Source organism: Lactuca serriola, chromosome 5 (assembly GCF_051521515.1).
Source record: "Lactuca serriola cultivar US96UC23 chromosome 5, Lser_US96UC23_V15, whole genome shotgun sequence".
Lineage (NCBI taxonomy): Eukaryota > Viridiplantae > Streptophyta > Magnoliopsida > Asterales > Asteraceae > Lactuca > Lactuca serriola.
In genome coordinates this window covers 341,141,867-341,155,136 of record NC_136412.1, presented here as the reverse complement: position 1 = coordinate 341,155,136, position 13,270 = coordinate 341,141,867, and the positions used below count along the sequence as shown (strand labels likewise).

The 13,270-nt window shown below is 29.4% G+C and overlaps 1 long non-coding RNA gene across 7 annotated transcripts; it reads left to right on the top strand.

Moving 5' to 3' along the window:
• Positions 1–10,471, top strand: LOC145055380 (uncharacterized). Of its 7 annotated transcripts, none has more exons than XR_013685162.1 (19): positions 1–287; positions 732–912; positions 1,063–1,431; positions 1,702–1,794; positions 3,021–3,095; positions 3,189–3,296; positions 3,701–3,954; positions 4,074–4,133; positions 4,413–4,464; positions 4,755–4,860; positions 4,951–5,094; positions 5,178–5,230; positions 5,733–5,815; positions 5,938–6,244; positions 6,324–6,417; positions 6,520–6,894; positions 7,024–7,083; positions 9,819–9,893; positions 10,368–10,471. It is a non-coding gene; the product is annotated as an uncharacterized LOC145055380 (long non-coding RNA). The 7 variants fall into 7 exon arrangements; XR_013685168.1 differs by lacking the exon at positions 10,368–10,471 and adding an exon at positions 8,975–9,099 and having other exon boundaries at positions 1,063–1,120; positions 9,819–10,172; XR_013685167.1 differs by lacking the exon at positions 10,368–10,471 and adding an exon at positions 8,975–9,745 and having other exon boundaries at positions 1,063–1,120; positions 9,819–10,172.
• Positions 10,472–13,270: the final 2,799 nt, after the last annotated feature.

The following is a 13,270-nucleotide window of genomic DNA, read 5'->3' as shown; positions in this document are numbered from 1 at the left end:
CTTCAGCTATCCCGCTCTAACATACCCAACCCGGGAGACCCATGGCGATCTCCGCTCCCCGGAGACCAAAGAACCACCTTCCTTCGCCGGAGATCTAAGAAGCCCTTGGAATTCGAAAGGACTGGTTTGTAGTCGAGCGTTATATTCATCATTCCGCTCTCAACAAACCCAAACACAACCAAACCCGTAGCGATCTATGTAACTACACTACCGGAGACGTAAACACCCCCAACCTTCGCAGGATACTCTCATTCATCTCTCTTGTCCAAAAAATTATCAAGATCATTGTAAGTTTTTGCTAGGTTTTTTTTTTTTTTTTTTTTTTTTTTTTTTTTTTTTTTTGTTTTTTGTTTTTGTTTTTGTTTTTTGTTTTTGTGATTAAGGTATTGTGATTTCCTTTTAAATATAAAATAGTTGTTTGAATAAGAAAGAACCGAAGGTTGATTGCTATTTTTTTAATCTTATTTTATTTTTCCCTCTTCTCGTTGGGGTTTCTACTTTCTAGTAAAACCCACTCCTATTTGCTTATGTTTTGCTAATTGATGACTAGTTGACATTTTAGTGTAAACAAACTAACAAAACAATGTCTGTATTTATTGCATTTAGCCTTATTATCTGGTGTATGTGATTGTGTGACGTAGAACAGGGCTCAGGTTAAGTGTAAAACTAATTTATATGTGAAATTCTCTATGTATTTGTTACTGATAAATGACTCATGATATCTTATATAGGATGGATGAGAAGCTAACATTGGACTCATGGATTAATTTTGCACTTTATTAGTTTTGACTGAATGTTCTTAATCAGAACAACTGAACAAGACTTAATTCAGTAAGGCTGTTTCTTTTTTACTTAAAGCAAAAAGAAAGAATTACGCAAAGTTTCAAGGAGAGAAGGCTTTCCCTATTAGAGGTAGTTATAACCTTTACATTACAATAAACCTATTCCATCATTCCATGTCTAAGGCAAAAGAGAGCGAATTGGCAAGTGGGATTGTTATTTTTCTCTCTAATTCTACAAAAGTTATTAATTATTTAATTAAATAGTTTTTTCGTTTGTTAGGAATAAGCTCTACTGTGAAGAATAATTATTGTGAGAAGGTGCTTATTCAGGTTAGCTGGTAAGTTGATTAATGAGGGGTCATATTCAAAATTTTGACTAATGTCTTTGATCCTCTTTCAAAAAACAGTGCACCCCATGTTGTTTTCAATGATGATATTCGTGTATTAATGTAGTTTTAACCTTATCAAGGGGAATTTATAGGGATTAGAAATGTATTCTAATATACTCTGTTTCTTTCTCTTAATAGCAATGTACTTTACATATTACAAGTTAAAGTAGATTTTAAAAAAAAATAAAAAATAGAAATTCTGCGTACTATCATATGGAGATCTTGAAGAAAGTTGATGTCATAGTTTCGCCAACAACTGGGTATTTATTCTATCTCATTATTGTAGATTTCTTTAATTTAAAATTAAATATTTTTAAAACAAGCATGGGGTTTAATATTTCAAGATTTTGCATCCTATTTTCATTTCGTTCTATTACAATATTGTACTTTTATCTTTTTCTTATTAAGACATTGTAGTTTAAAAAATTTACCCATTTATAGCAAATGTATGTGTAATCCTTAGACTCAGATTGAGACTGATTTCAATGGGACACAATTGCAGTTTTTAACCCCAAGATCTTTCGATTCAGGTAAGTCTCAAAGTCAAAGTCAAGGTCAAAATGAAATGAGGAGAAAGTCTCTCAAAATGATGCCTGCATAGTTCACCCTGTCACCCTCTCGAGGTAATTCATATCAAAAAATAAATTAAGAAAAGCCACTTTGTACTAAATTAAATAATTCATATAATTGTTACCCTATCATGACAAAGATAATATTACTTTTGGCATTTATTTAGATTGAAGAGGTTGCCTAGCTAACATATTATATATATATATATATATATATATATATATATATATATATATATATATATATATATATATATATATATAACCAAAATAGGTATGTGAAGCAATTCACTATTCATTCCACATAAGCATAGTCATTTTTTAAGTTTTCATACTTGGGGTTCTTTTTACATTTTTCTCCCTTTACTTTTATTTTTTTTTTATATTTTGTACCCTGAACTAATTTTGATATAACAGTTTTTATCCTTATAGTTTTAAAATTTATATATATTTATATTCTTTCTCCTTAATTAATTTTTATTTAACAGTTTTCACCCATTATAATTTTAAAGTTAAATTATTAGTATTTTATACATTATAATGTCAATTGTTTGTATCCATATTTTATTTTGATATTTTTGTGTTCCACTTTACATGATTTAATTATCTCAATGGTATATATGGTGTCAAACTACATTTTTTAACATACCGGATCTTCCGTAGCAACGCGCGGATGGTCTAAACCCTAGTTTGTTTTTAATTTGTTATAGGATAAATTCAGGAAATAGCAACATACTTAACATATGTTAAGAAAGTATGGATTTCTGGTGACAATTTTTGTTACTGGATCATGTAATAGATATTTTTGTTTTACTATTAGTACTTAATAGATAATTTTCTTTATCGAAGATCAATGATTGTGTAACAATATTACAATTAAAACCCGTGGGAACCACGAGTTGTAAAATCAATTAAATTTTCATAATAAAAATTTATAATTATTAATCAATTATTTAAAATAAATTATTAATTAAGAGATATATCAAAATTTTAAAGCTATTATAACTTCAAATTTAACATATAATTAGAAAATGTAAATTTGAATTTTGAAATGAGTTTCCTACATGACATATGACATAATATTAATGAGGAGTTATATTAGAGTGACACATGGCAAAAGGAGATTAAAACTATTCATTTATTAGAATAGGGATTCTACAACGTGTAACTGGAAATGCCCTGTATTCAAAATTCATCATCTATCTATAATAGTATTCAAAATGCCCTGTATTCAAAATTCAAAATTCATTATATTTTAATTATGTTTCACAAATTTGCAGAGTGGATGTGCTCTGATGTTAGGTGATGTTCAATCATTTCTTATCAGTTGTTTCAGACCAGATAAACAAGGCAAGGTATTTGCTTCCTTACCTTCTTAATTATTGTATTTGTTAAGAAAATATTTTTTGTTTTCTAACCATTATTAATAATACTATTTCTGGTGGCAGGTCTTGAAATATGCATCTTTATATGCTTCACTGCTAAAGCTAGAAGTCATTGATGATGATAAAGACAATAGACTGTGAACCCGATATTGAGCTCATAGTTGAATGGAGGTATGATTTTGTTAAACATGTCCTTATTGACAGGTTGGTGGTTTAGTTCCAAAAAGAAATATTTTTGCAGTTTTGGTCCTTAATTTCATAGTTACATAATGCTGTTTAGTACCCGGGTCATCAACTCTATCAACATAGATGTTAAATTTATAAGAATGACCATTTTGTCATCTCTTTCATTTCCATTTTCAAGGAAATTTCTCCTTTCGTTAAAAATCTGTCATATATGTTGAAGGAGCATAACTAAACCCTAAATCCTTATAAATAGAATCTTTTTTAAAATTATCTGCCATATATGTTATTCACGAAATGTATTTTTTGTGAATAACTTTTTAAAATCTCTTGCAAATGGAACACCTTCATCTTCATTCAGAGTCTCTCTCTCTCTCTCTGATAACAATCAGGAGAGGCTTGATACAGATACTACTTCAGAAGACATTCATTCGAGCAGCAAGCAGAAAAACAACAGGCTAAGGCAAAAAAACCCACGACCCTGCCCTATATATGGTCACGGTCAAAGTCAAAGCCCTGATCAAAGTCAAGGTCAAAAATGAAAGGAGGGGAAATATATGGGCTTCCAAAGACCACCAGCCTCTCGAAATGGCCCCCAATGATGTCAGGTCACCATAGTTCCCAAATACCCTCTGACCCTCTCGAGGTAATTTTTATCAAAAAAATAAATTTAGAAAAGCTGCTTTTGTACCAAAAATAATTTCATATAATTGTTACTCTACTATGACAAACTTATTATTATTCATTTACATTTATTTTTGGCAGTTTAATAAATTATCACTGGTGTGGGGAAAGCCACAACAGCATCTGTTAGGGGTTGAAGAGGTAACACACACTTGTTTTTAATTTTTTATATATAGGGTACATTTCAGGAAATAGCGACATACTTCATTTATTTTACCAATGTAGGCAATATACTTTACTTTTTACCCATAATAGCAACATACTTATATTTCTTTAAAGATAAAAGCCATACATACTTACAATTTCTTACTCATTATGGCAACATACTTAGATAGATCTCTTTACCTATCTAAACATGTTTGATTTTGGTTGCTATTTATAGCATTATACTCCAAATAACCTTTTTTATTATTGAAATAGGACATGGAAATGAAGATGCTGGGGAGTAGGCAGATATTGACCCACAGAGATGGTATCATATAGTTTTCAATTTTGGTCCTTTTTTGAGGTTTGTAATGTTTTAGATCCTTGTTCCAAGTAAAATGACTAATTTTGGGGCCAAAATTGTAAAAAAAGCTGTATTTGGTGACAAAAATATGCAACTTTACTTGGAACAGGACCAGAACTGTTATAAGAACCTCAAATAAGGACCCAAGTTCATAAATTAGCTATCACCAGGGACGGACCAAACTTGTATTTTACTCTTCTTTCTAAGTTTGTGTGCTTTATATTCTTCTGACAAATTCCGCCTTTTTGTATCAGATAAACACATGTGATTCGTGCATACAGAAATGCTCTTTCTATTTTTAAAAGAACAACATGGATTCATATGCAGGATCATGTCCATTTTCATATAGGAATCAGGACAGTAAGTTAGTTCTAAATGAATTAGTCATTCAAGTTTGTTATAATACGCATTAATTGGTTGAAATTACATTATTACCCTCTTTGGACACAGGTGGTATTCTTTTCTTGGAAGGTTTGATGTGGCAGTTAAACATACATTAGAAATTGTGGCTTGTAGTCGTCAATCAAAGCCAATGTAAGAATTTCGTTGATAAATGTGTGCTGCTCTGATAGACATGAGGAAACTCCTGACGAGGTAAATTATTTCATTATTTAAGAAACGCAAATAGAAGTAGTATTTTTTTTCAATGTTTAAGAGTCTCTTTGAAAAATAAAAAGGTTATGGAGACAAGCCCTGTGTTATGTAGTTTCATCAGCTGAATAATGCACAGGTAGTCTCTAATTGCATCTGCTTTTGAGTTATTCTTGTGTTTTATGTCTTTCGCATCTGTTTTTGTTGGGCATTTTCTAAAATGTTTTTATTCCATTTTCCAGTTAGTGTTTCAGTAGGATGCTTTTTAAGGAAATAAACTTCCATTATCATTGGTTCGATGTATAATTGTGTAGAGTATATGACAATCATATTTCTCAAAATAGCAACACACTTGATGATTTATTTATTACAACATCCTACTTTTTGTCCACCAAAACCACTTATGTTTTTTTTAAAAAAAAATCTTTTCAAGTCTACCAAAGTTGAACCTTTTCTTACTATAAGTGGAAATTATTCCTTTTCCTATACCAAAGATAAGGAAGGTGACTGTAGTACTTTCCCATGGAAACCTAATTGCAAATGTTTGTGGTGGAAGTCTTGAGTTCTATCAATCGGATGTTTAAGTAAATGGCAATTGTTTCATCATTGTTTTGTTGTAATACTCTCCATGCTTATTTCAGTTATATATCTTATCTTCCTTTGGCACACATATAACCAGATCATATTGGTGTACTATGGTGGCTCAGTTGGGTTTTATCAAGGAGTAAGAAACTTGAAGTTTATGCTTTTTCCAAATTAAGCTGATGATAATGATTTCTTTATTGTATCATGTCAAAACTGCTGTTTCTTTTTGACTTAATTACTGTAGTATTATCATTCGTGTAGGGCAACTTGAAATTGTTGGATGACAAGGCAAGGTATTCGCTTCCTCCTGTAATATCTCACCTTCTTATTTATTTAGTTACGTGTTTTTTTTTTCTCTTGTATTTGTTAAGAAAATATTTTGTTTTGAGAATATGAGTTTTCTAACCATCATGCTTTATCAAACCTCACAAATCTTATGCCTGGGAATTTTCCATTATATAATACTATTTCTGGTGGCACTTCATGGGATCTTTGTATGCTTCACTGCTAAAAGCTACAAGTCATTGATGATGGAGGAACTTGATATTGAGCTCATTGTTGAATGGAGGTATACTTTTTTTTGCGAGGGTTTATGATGATATTTCTCTTTCTAATTAGCTACTTTTTATAATGGGTATGTTTTGAAGATTGATGTGGATGTGGATGATGCAAATGCTATGATATTATAATGCGAATCAGAGGAATCAAAAACAAACTGTAAACACTTTTTCCATGTTCCAAGTAAGGCCAACAAAATTCATATCTTTCCTTAAAAAAATTGCGTCTGATATATGATGTGTTTAAAAGATATTGGTGTTCATAATAAGTCATTTTTTGTTTCAGATCATCAGAAGACGTGGATGTATTTCCTGTGAATAACTTTCAAGACCCTCTTTGTCTTCATTGAATTAAGCTCCTTCCAAAATCTCTTGCAAATGGAACACCTTCATCTTCATTCTCTGATAACAATTAGAAGACAATCATTTGGGCAGCAGGCAGAGCCAAAAAAACTTACAACCCTGCCCTGCCCGAGATCTTTCCATTCAAGATTTAGAAAAGTTTCTCAACTCTTCTGTTGATGGTCATGGTCAAAGTCAAAGCCATGGTCAAAATGAAAGGAGTCGAATTATATGGGATTCCAAAGACCGCCAATTTCTCGAAATGGCCCCCGATAATGCCACCATAGTTCCCAAATATTATCCCCCTGACCCTCTCGAGGTAATTTTATCAAAAAAATAAATTAAGAAAAGAAGCTTTTGAACCAAAAATAATTAGGATTTGCTTTCATATAATTGTTACTCTATCATGACAAACTTAGTATTATTCATTTACATTTATTTTTGGCAGTTTGATAAATTATCACTGGGCTGGGGAAAGCCACAGCAGCATCCTTTGGGGGTTGAAGAGGTAAATTGTTTGATTTTGTTACAAATAGCATTTTTTTTTTCCAATTAAGTTATTGCACTTTGAAAATCTAATCTTGTTTGGTTCTGGTTACCAACTTTTACTTTCATATTTTTCCGATTAAGACATTATATATTGAAAATCTAACCATTTTCAACACTATACTTTCTATTATAGCGCTATATTTTCAATATCTAACTTATAAGACCTTATATTTTTAATTTTTCTTCTTTTTGGTCATTTTACTTTGAAGTGGATTTTTTTTCCTATTAAGCAACTGTACTTTCAATTATCTTTTCATATTATCAAAATCTACTCAATTAAAACATTGTTTTTTCAACTATGTTTACTCGCTTTGCATTTTAAAACTCTAACCTGAAAAGACATTGTAAATTGAAAATCTAAACATGTTTGATATTGGTTAGAGTTTATGTCATATTACTTTCTCTTATAACTTTCATTTCCTATAAAGACATGGCATTCCAAAGTAGTCATTGCACTTTTATTTGTACATCTAAGGTCCCTAAACAAAAAATATTATTACTGATATTTTAATAAAAAAAAACAAATCTAAACGTAATAAATACTTACTGCTTGTTTATTAATCCCCAAATCCCCAAACTTCAACCTTTTTGCGGGAGATCGAACCTAAAAAGCTTGAGATATTAAACCCTTCAACATAGAAATCGACTTCAAAACCCTTTAAATGGAATTCCTAAAACTCCAACCACTGAAAAACAAAATAAAAACCCACCTCTAAGTTTATAAGATGAAACAAAATATCGAGATCAAACACTTTAGTAGGAAATCCAAAATCTAGCCACCCCAAATCTTAAAAATTACAAAGCTAAAATCAATATGGAAATGTTTTTTAAGGCGTTGTACTTCTAATCTTCTTTCTATTAAAGCATTTTATCCCATTAAAACCTTTATTATTATACTTTGAATATCTACCAAATTATAAGATTATACTTTCAAACTTGAACCAATTTAAATATTTACTTCTAACTTTTCTGTTTTAAGATATTTACTTTTCCAACAGGGACCAAATTTACAGTTTACTTAACACTTAATTTTTTTCCGATTAAGACATTTTACTTTTATTATTTCTTGTATTAAGACACTGTGTAAATAAATTGTAACCAATTATAGCATTATATCTTCAGTATCTAACCTATTAAGACATTGTATATTTTATTTTACTTCCCAAGATATCGTGGTTTGAAAGATTACAGTTTATAATTTTCTTATTGAGATGTACATATCAAAGGTAACGACATATAGCACTCTATACTTACAAAACGTTGTACCTTTCAATTCTTTTTCTAATTAAAACATTGCATATAAGGGCATCGCTTTTCATCTTGATGACATTGCTATAATTGGATAGATTTTCCAGGGCTACTTACTACAAAGATGAAGTGCAAATTAATGTATGTATAATCCTTAGACTTAGATTGAGACTGATTTCAACATACTTCATCTATATCATATGTGAAATTTTTTGTTACTGGATCATATGTTAATACTTTAATACTACATATTTTTGTTTTACTATTAGTACTTAATAGATAGATAATTTTCATTATCGAATATCAATGATTCCGTAACAATATTTTAAAACAATATATGAATGCTTTATCTATCTATCTGTTTTTTAGTAATATTACAATTTTGGTCCTCGTTTTGAGCTTTGTAATGTTTTTGATCCTTGTTCCAAGTAAAATGACAATAATGCTATGACCAAAACTTCAAAAATTATTGTTACAAGAATCTCAAATAAGACTACCCAATTCATAATTCATTAATTAGCTATAATCAGGGACCAAAAGTGTATTTTACTCTTCTTTATAAGTTTGTGTGCTTCTGATAAGTTCCACCTTTTTTGTATCAGATAAAACATGTGATTTGTGCATAATACATAAATGGATTCATATGTCCATTTTCATATAGGGCAGTAAGTTAGTTCTAAATGAACTACTATTTATTAAAGTTAGGTGAGCAGATAAAGAAGGCAAGGTATTCATTTGCTTCCTCACCTTGTTAATTATTTAGTTTCTCTTGTATTTGTTAAGAAAATTTTTTGTTTTCTAACCATCATACTTTATCAAAACACTATCTTATGCCCCGAGATTTTTCCATTTTATTTAAGCATGCCATTAGCTCTTTTGGTAAAGTTGACCAGTATCTTCATCTTGTTTCTTTAAATCTAATTCATTCCTCATCACACAAGTTCTTTGAGAAGTCAAAGTCTGAAGAAAGAGAAAACAAAGAAATCATTTGCATGGTTTTCATTTAATCATATTATTTGTTTAACTTACAAGCGCTCTGCACAACAGCAAGTAACCTTGATTTTAGATGTGAATTTTGTCTCCATCTTTTAAGTGAAATTTCTCTAAATAAATTTCATATTTCTTTGGAATTCTTTTTGCCTCCCTTGACCCTTTCCAGTTTCATTAGTCATGTTTATGATGACAGGGCCTTGAAGCAGTCCAAGTTTCCTTTTTTTTTTTTGGCATTGCTAAATTTGGTAACTTATTTTGATAGTTTTTTCAATGGGTACATAACCCTTTTTTTGTTTTTCTTTTTCAAAAAAGTGTTGCAATGATAAAGTATTTGAGATAGTAAACCTGGATTGGATGATGTGACAATTTGTTTGTCAAAGGTTAGCTAGCAAGTCTTTGTTCCATTTGGTGACATACTTCATTATATTTTAATTATGTTTCACAAATTTGTAGAGTGGATGTGCTCTGAAGTTAGGTGATGTTCAATCATTTCTTATCAGTTGTTTCAGACCAGATAAACAAGGCAAGGTAATCGCTTCCTCACCTTCTTAATTATTGTATTTGTTAAGAAAATATTTTTTTGTTTTCTAACCATTATACTTTATCCATTATTAATTATACTATTTCTGGTTGCCTGAGAAAGATATCGTGGGTTGAAAGATTAGGTTAAAATTTTCTTATTGAGATGTACTTTTAAAAGGTAACAACGTATAGCACTCTATACTTTCAAAACGTTGTACCTTTCAATTCTTTTTCTAATTAAAACATTGCATTGAAAATCTAACATATTTAGATATTGTACCTTTATTTTTTTTTTTTTCTATTTTGACATTGTACTTTGAAATCTAAACACTTTAGACATCGTGCTTTTACTTGATACCACTTGTAACATTATACTTCCAAAATTTTCTTATATTAAAACAATTTACTTTGAAAATCTAACCATTTATAACATTATACTCTCAATTATAGTATATTATAATTTGGTATGTTTGATTGTAGGTTGAAGTATGCACACACAGTTGCACGGTTTTTTTTCCTGAATGATTTTTTTTCCCGAATGATGAAGCAATGAATTTACTATGAATAAAAAGTTGATATTGAGGGTAAATTTGATTAAAATATTTTTTTTTGTGATCCTAATAGCATCTTAAGAAGTACATAAACATTTTAGTTATAAAGTTATATAAAAAGAAGTCTAATTTTCATGCATGAAACATCATATAACTTATATCTAAAACTAAGAACTCCAAAACGGAACTTAGAATTGATTTTTCAATAAATTGTAACAGTTAAAAAGCATCTATCATTAAGTCTAAAAAGATTGACAAATAAGTTATTTTCTCGAAAAAAAATTATTATTTCTATTTTATTTGTTAAAATCATTTTATGTTATGATTTTATCTAAATTAATGATTCTGTGACCATTTTATAGCTATGGATTTAATTCAAATGTCCATTAAAATCATTGCAGTTACCTCGTTTTTATAGGTTTAGGATCAAATACGAATCACAAATATTGTGTGAATGTGATAGCATGTACAAAATAATTACATGTTAATTAATCATAAATGCAAATATGATATTTTATTAAGAGAGAGAAATCAAAATGACCTACATTTTAGGCAACTAATTCAATTTAATTAATAAAAATCAATTCAAATTTCGGTCGGATTTTATTAAATATATTCAAACTAAATTTGATTTTTTGAGAATACGAATTCATTCAACACGTTCCAGTTCATTATCATATATTTTGTTTTCATTCTTAGTTCTTAAAGAATACGAATTCATATAAGTTAATCATCTATTTCGCTCTCATATATTTTGTTTTCATTCTTAAAGAATATAACTTCATTTAAGTGATCTTTTTTATAGTTAACATTCTTAAAGAATACAAAGTCATATATAAGTTAATCATATTAAGACTGTACTGTATTATTTAAAGAATCGATAATCTGTTAATCATAAATTCAAACCACTGGTTATTAATTATAAGCATTCTTAAAGAATATTTGGCACATGTGTAAATGAGAATGAAATTATTGAAAGAATCAAGTTTTATTTTATAATATCCATTTTTGACACAATGTTTGACATATTTATATAAAAAATTAGAAAACAGTGAATGTATATATTATTGTAAAAATAACATTATTGTCATAGACATTCTCGATCTTTTATGGTCCATTATTTTGTATTATGTTCTTTAAGAATAAGTTTCAATTCTATGTTTCATTCTCCAATAATCAGTTTCATTTGTTTCTTCCGTTCTTCAAGAATCTCTGGACAAAATTTGCGACCTGCGATTCATAAAAAAATACAATGACTTTGCATTTATTTTAGAATTATTATAGCAAATCCTATCTGATGAAAATTTGGAAACGATTGACATGTTCAAAAGGAAACCTTATTCATTCCAAATATATAACATATTTAATTAATAGCAAATAAATATATCATATGCAAAATACTAAAATTACTCTTCTATATTGATTGGACAACAACTGGTCACACATTCACACAATATTTGTTGGTTATATATGATGCTAACTATATATATATATATATATATATATATATATATATATATATATATATATATATATATATATATATATAGGGTTAGGTTATTTTGTTTTCATTATCTATTGTGTGCATGTATGATTGATTCTGGACCAATCATTTTAGTTATTTTAAGAAAGTAATTAATGCATATTACATGTTGAAGATATAATGGATATTAATTACATCTTCAACATTTAATATGCATTAATTACTTTCTTAAAATAACTAAAATGATTGGTCCAGAATCAATCATACATGCACACAATAGATAGTAAAAACATTTGAACCTAACTCTCTCTCTCTCTCTCTCTCTCTCTCTCTATATATATATATATATATATATATATATATATATATATATATATATATATATATATATATATATAAAGTAGGGGTGAGCAAAAACCGCACCGCAACTAAAATTAACTGCAAAAACCGCAACCGAAAAACCGCAACCGCAATAAAAACCGATGGTGAGGTTTTCTGTTTTTCAAAAACTGCAAATTTGCGGTGCGGTGCGGTTATTAGTTTCCAAAAACCGCAAAAAAACCGCACCGCACCGCATATATTATATACAATTTTTTTTTTATCAATTATTAGTTTATTAAATATTAAAAATAAGACAAGTTTCATGAATGAAAGACAAATAAAATACTAAAAAACAAAAGTGTTGGTTTTTTTTATGTTTAACTTTGAAAAATGATGAAATTAGACAATTTTAAGATATTTATTGTTAATTACTAATGATTTGACGTTTTTAAGATATTAGTTGTTTGTGGTTTAAGTTAAATAGTTAATTGTCTTATACCTTATGTTTTTTTATTATTACAAGTAATATGTTTGAATTCTTAAAACTATTTGAGCTCTAAACTGTGGTTAAAAACCACACAAATTAATCGCACCAAATCCATGCGGTTAATAACCACAACACTGAAAAAACAAAACCGCACCGCAAAAATAACCGCACCATGCGGTTTTGAAAATGGATTAATCGCATTTGCGGTTAGTGGTGAGGTTTTGGCTAATAACCGCACCGAACCGCACCGCGCTCAGGCCTAATATAAAGTGATGGGATGTTTACGTTGGAATATGTATTTTATCATCTTGAATTGTGTGCCAAAGGATAAAGTTGGAGATTTCGGACTATTCGCCATCGAAATCCTTTGATTTCGGACTAGAAGTCCAACCGAGAACCCATAGGACACCGAAATCTCGCATGATTTCGGTCTAGGCTGCAATTTCGGTTGGCAGGGTTTGCGGTCAAGAGGTTTGCAATCCGAAGGATGGGCTCTCACAGGGGGTTTTCGGTCCGAAGGGTAGAACCATCTAAAGTATGT